Genomic DNA, 6,733 nt, shown 5'->3' with positions numbered 1-6,733 from the left:
AGTAGTAATAGAAGGACAGCTCCGTCATTAGGGCGTGGTAGCTCATAATAAAAAAAAAAAAAAGAAAAAAAGAATTCAGCTCCGGCCCTGGGTGGCGCGTGGTAGCTAAAAAGAAAGCTCCGGCCAAAGAAGGCGCGTGGTAGCTAAAAAGGTCAGCTCCAGTCTTTAGGCAGACTATAGACGCGTGGTAGCTATAGTTATATATTTTAAAAAGGGTTCTCCTGGTGACCTGTGAGCTGTAGAGTTAAACTGTTCATGAGGACACAGGGATAAGTTTGTTATTTTTCATGCAAATGTGGGGTGGTTTCCTACTTGATTGATATTTTACTGTGTCAGCAACAGTGTATCGAGCTGTATAGACTGATCGAGAATTCCTGCACTGACACAGATCTCAAGTAGTTCTGTAAAAGGGGGGCATTGGAATAGGTAAGAGGGGATATTCAGTTAAGGTGTTACAGAGGTTGGTGGATTAAAACGAGTGAATAGACTGGGAGAACCCCCAGCGATCAAGCGCACAGAGTACTAGACTTTGTGTAGAAGCTTCTTGATTGGGTCCTCACTCGGGCATTACGCCATTCACCCTCTCTGAATAACACGTGTAAAATATTTAAAGATGTCACAGAAAGTCATTGATAAGTGGAAGAACTGTAAACCCGGCTCCTTGGGGTCGGTGCTGTTTGAAACATTGACCAGATGGCAGAATAAAGTCCAACATGAGGAAAAGGAGAATGGCAGGGAAAGATTTGTGAATTGGGTGAGGGAAATGCAAATGAGGGGTATGTTTGGAGACTGTGAAGCTGCTCCACCAAAGACGAGCGATTTCACCATGTTTCTGAAATTGGCGACAGGAAGTAGAGACTAGGCCAGATCAAGGTTACAAGATGCAGGAATTCTGCACAGAGGCAAAGCAGAGAGAGAAGCAAAAAGAACAGAAACGTTCTTGACAGGCTGCCTCTGTTTCACAGGAGAAGTCAAATTCTCCATTCAGTCACTGTCCTCTGCACAACTCAATCATCAACCGCCAGCTGTGACCTTGACTCCAGATCCACAGTCCACAAAATCAAAAGATAACGCACCCTCACCAAAACAGTTAATGCCTTACACTGAGGCACGTGCAATGCTGGATGCTCTTCAGCATCAGCTGCCTCAAGTCGAAGGTACGAGCCCAGAAGCAACGATAACGACACAGACCACGTCCTCTGCCAGTTCAGAATCATCAGATACACTCCCATATCAAACTGCACTCCCTATGATGTCTCCGGTTGTTGTGATCAAAAATGGACTGCTACAAACTGCCCCGTATCCAGGCGATGGTGAATCACAAAAACAGGCAGAGAGATATTTGGATGAGACGGCACGCGTGAGCACTGACCACTTTCTCAAAACATCCCGTCCAATACCCTCATCTATACTAACCCGATCGTGTGCTCTACCATCCGAACATCCGACTCACATAACCAGTCAAGATATTCCAGAGGCCGCATGTACTAATCCCTCCGTACACGCCCTAACCTCTGCGTTCGAACAACATGGGCTGCAGAATTGGAAAGACCGCGCTGACCAGTCAGGCTATCTTAACCTGCCTCGTGTCACTGCCCGCGAGCCCAGTCATGGTAACATCCACACTTGCTTAGACACCCGTCGACGTCAGTATCAGATGCCACTAACATCAGCTACCACCGCTGGAGGACGAACTGTTGCCACATACACTCCGTTCTCCCTACAGGATACTACACTGATTAAATCTGGCCTGCCAGACATAAACAAAGGGGGGGCTCAGTGGATCAAGGCTTTCTTAGAAAAGTGTGCAGGCCTTGTCCCAGCTCTGGGTGATTTCAGACGTGTGTTCGCCTCATGCACATCACTGGGGATGTTAGCAGAAATTGAACAACTCAGTAACACAGATAAAGACCCTGATGATCAGCCTGTACATCTTCTGGTGCACCTGTTGTGGCCTGTCATCTGAGAAAAGTTCCCTGTACAGATGAGATCTGCTGAGTTATGTCACATCCCACCAAATGTGAATGAGAAGGGTGCTGCATATTTGCTCCAGGTGAGAGAGCTATGGCAGGAGAGGACAGGGGAAGACCCAGCTGTGAGTGAGACAATAGAGCTGCTCTTCAGAGGAGCAGTGGAAAGCTCGGTTCCTCAAGCTGTTCAGAAAATGCTGAAACATGTGGTTGGTTTGCCGACCATGACATACACTGTATGGGCTGCTCATGTCATCCAATACATTGATAATGACCTTGAGCACCAACATCAGGAAGAAAAGGAATTGGCAGCCCTCCAGGGACAACTGCTAAAATCACAAGTGAAGAAAATGAGACCCCATTGTTGAACTACGTGACATCTATGTCGGCCCTGAAGGAATAGCTGCTGCTGTTTCGTTACCAGATTCTCTTGAACCACTGTCGCTAATCACACTAGCTGGGTACACAAACTACAACTCTCCCTGACAGTGGACAGTAGAAGCTGATAAGGCTCTTGTTGATGTCAAGGCTGCATTACCAAATGCATGTGCTCTACACTCTCCAAACTACTCAGAGTCTTTTCATTTGGATGTTGATGAAAAGAACGGCTTTGTGAATGCCGTTCTGTTTCAAAAGGGGGAGAGTAGGAGTACAACAGACAGGAAAATTGTGATGTACTACAGTTCCAAATTGGATAACATGGAGATAGGACATCCTACATGTGTCAGACATGTAGCAGCAATAGGGAAAGCAGTACAAAAGACATCCCACATTACCATGAGCAATCAGACTATAGTACACACTACACACGGTGTAAAAGCATTTCTTGATTCCAATGCTTTCACACTATCAGCGCACAGAATTCTAGGTCTGCAACAGTTGCTTAACAAATCTCACATTCACTTCACTAGTGAAGGAACTAACATGGCTCTACAGATGGACACCGTGCAAGATCATGACTGTGTGGCAGAAACTAAAAAAGAGATGCAACTGCACTCCTCTCTACACAAAGAGCCTATCGAGAATGCTGAAATGATATTTTTCTGCGATGGTCACAGTCGTCACACTCCTGCGGGCGCGTTAGTGATGTCATACGTCATTGTAGAAGAAACGTCACCTGGTTTACAAACAAAACAAGCCCAAATCGTTCCACAACCAGCTTCAGCTCAAAAGGCGGAATTAGTGGCGATAACCAAAGCATGTAAAATAGCAAAAGGCAAGACTGTAAATATTTATACTGATTCGGTTTATGCAGTCCAAGCTGTACATGTGGACATGTGTCACTGGAGACAGAAAGGTTGTGTGACCTCAGCTGGCACCCCTGTTAAACATTTGAATCAGCTACTTGATCTCTATTATACCTTGCTTGAACCAAAACAGGTCGCTATAGTCAAGTGCAGAGGACATCAAAAAGGAAATAGCAGAGTAGCAAGAGACAATAATGGAGTAGATTTGGCAGTAAAAGCAATAGCAGGGTATAACGTATATAAACAAATAAACAAATGCCTCAAAAGATATCTTCTAGTTGTGTAGATCCATTCTCAAGGTGGGTAAAAGCCCACCTACCAAAACTCTCTGACCTATATAGATACAATTGGAATCCCCAGAGGTGTACCTAATGGTTTTGTATAAACCGGTTAATCAAATTGTAACAGGATTAGAATCACCCTTATTTTGATGGGGAACCATAAATAAGAATGTGGACAGAATTAACTATTTAACTATGTTCATTTTAATATCCAAAGACTAAGTAACATGACCAGAGATGCCATAACGGGCCTTCATGGAGAATTGGCTGCTACTTCATTGATGACTTACCAAAACAGAATGGCTCTCGATTTCCTTCTAGCTGAAAGAGGTGGTGTGTGTGATATATTTTCCCTAGACTGTTGTGTTTTCATCCCAAACAACACCGCTCCAGAATTGGCTTGATAGAATGTTCTGTATTTATCTCACTTATTGCAGCAGTGACTATTTCTACCCTATGTGGTTGTTATTACATACCAATGTAGCACAATATCCTCGTGAATTGGTTTCTATGCTGTCTGAGGTTCCACAGGGAGAAGGTGAAGCTGAAGCGGACCCCAACATGGACGTAAATGATGACTTTCGATGTCTGTACTTTTGAGATCCTGTATACACATGTGACTTATTAATGGTTAACATATTCCCACATATAGCTTTTGCATACATGTAGAGGCGTGGTACTTATCGAATCCTTAATGCTGGTAATTCTTAATGAACAATGATCAATGACCAAATTGAGAGGTGAAGCCAAAATCTACTGAACAAAGACAGTACTTTCCAGTATTACGATTGATGCTCTTGATATGACACTAACGTTTTTGTACTTGTTTGACGAGTTCATTTATTTGATCATTTTTATTATTTTTATTGTGCATTTTGTGATGTTTTCATTTTAAAGTTCATATTTTACCATTTTGAAAGGTTCAATTTGTTGCTTATTTTACTGTTTTGAAGTTTAACCTATGTCAGTATTACATTCACTTTGATATGTTTATTGTTTCCACATTTTATTATTTCCACATACTGGTGCAATGAAGAATTGCTTGCTGCCTGAACAGCTTACACATAATTGCTCATATATAGGCTGCCAAACACAAACACCCTTAAATTACCATGTATTCTCCTTTTACATTTTAATTTTATATTTTAATTTTTATCACATTTACACATATAACCTATCACAGTCACAGTCAAAACTATTTTTAATCATTATGTGTTTTTCTATTTCCTTACTAGTGCAACGTGTGTTGGATTGGAGTCCTGCAGCTGGCCTCACCCAATTGCTTGGGTTACATAGTCATCACAAGGTGCCGCTCCTCTGCTGTTACCGACACCTGACGGCCCAGGTGAAAAAGTATGTCTGTCCTACACCGGATGTCTACTGCGGTCATTCTGGTTCTTCCCGTTTCACTGTGGTGCGAGTCGGCACAGACTATCTGGGACCCACTCATGGTAGTTCGGGACAGCCCTCTGTTGGAGCGACGCTGGCATAAAGTAGGCCTCTTCCATGCTGCTTTGCATTGACTTCTATGTCATGGACTCACAATTACTCACGTTGCACTAGACCTGTTTGATCAAGACATCATGAAATTACATCCAATATTATTCATGTTTTTTGTTATTTTATTTTTAAAATTACAGCATATTCAATATTATTCAGATGTTTTTTGTTCTTTCATTTATTTTTCAAGTTTAAAATTTTTTTAATGTGTTTATTGAGTTTGAATAATACATTTCATGTGTTAATCGACTTTCATTGTTATATTCCTTTGTCTCAACATTTACTCCATCATTTGTGTTGACATGATAGAATCATGTCAAAAGGGGGAATTGTAATGATCAGGCCCTTTATGGTCATTTCATGTGTTCTCATGCTCTGATCTTTAGCCTACATGGATGTCCTTCATAGCCTAGAGCTGTAAGGATAACATGGCTGGTGAGAGCCACTTCTCATAACAAAAAGGCAGGTGGCACACTGGTTGTTGACAGTCTCGTCTCCTCTTCTCTTTTTGTGATGTCTATTGCATTTAGATCTGGCATTCACGCCTTGACCAATTATATTCTGTAACGTATATCTGATTATTGTACTGGGTTGGTCAAACCCAACATGATAAATGTGAACTTTTGTATGACAACTGGGCTCATTCTGGCAGAGCTCCTGCAGGAGCTCTTTCAGTCTGAGACCAGCGCTGTATTACTTTATATGTGACCTCAATAAATACTTTGACTGTGAACTGAAGATTGCTTCAGGTTGTTCTTGGGCTTCCAACAAAGAACCGAGTGCTAACAGCGATACGGGGCATCCCCGCCTGACCCCGCGTTTAAGGAAGAAACAGGGAGAAGGACCAGCATGCAATTTGATTAAGCAGTTTCCATTTGTATACATCCTTCTGATAGCACTGCTAAAAAATTAACCAAAGCCAAACTTCTCTAAGGCATGGAATATGAATTTGTGTTTGATTGTGTCGAAAGCCTTGTAAAAATCAAAAAAAAAAAAAAAAAAAAGGATAAAACTTCCATCAGAGCATAAATCTGAATAATCAATTAAGTCAAGTACTAATCTGATATTGTTGGAGATATGTCTGTTTCTCATGAAGCCGGATTGAGTCTCTTCAATTATATGGTCCAAAACAGTTTTTATTCTTTTAGCAAATATCAATGCAAATATTTTATAATCATTATTAAGTAAGTATTTTGGACGCCAGTTGTCAATGAGCAGTAAATCTTTCTTTGGTTTTGGTATTAGAGTTATGAGGCCTTGGGTTAAGGTAGGAGGAAGGGATTCATTCCCTATACATTCCAGGAGAAGACCAAGGAGGAAAGGTGCAAGCTGTTTGGAGAATGTTTTATAGAATTCAGAAGTAATACCTTACTGGACTTGAGGTGTTCAATAGCAAATATAACTTCCTGTAGTGTTAGTGGTTTGTCACAAGATTCTTTCAAATCAGTGTCAATTAACTTAGTTTCAGTAAGAGATCCTAAAAATTGACATGTAGATTCTTCACTATATTTTATAGTTTTAGATACAGCATCATGTTTTAAAATAGAGCTATTCAGTTTCCAATATAAACCTCTATGGTGAGTATTAGTATTTAGAGCGATATGTATTGAAATTGCTTTGTGGTCTGTTAAAGGAGTAGTGAGGATATTGACAGTGATAACACTACTACTACTCAAAACAATTGGAAACCAACCAAAAGTCTATGACAAGTTAGTACATGTTTTATTGCTCCAAT

Source organism: Chaetodon auriga, chromosome 23, assembly GCF_051107435.1.
Source record: "Chaetodon auriga isolate fChaAug3 chromosome 23, fChaAug3.hap1, whole genome shotgun sequence".
Classification (NCBI taxonomy): Eukaryota; Metazoa; Chordata; class Actinopteri; order Chaetodontiformes; family Chaetodontidae; genus Chaetodon; species Chaetodon auriga.
Note: the sequence above shows the minus strand (reverse complement) of the source record.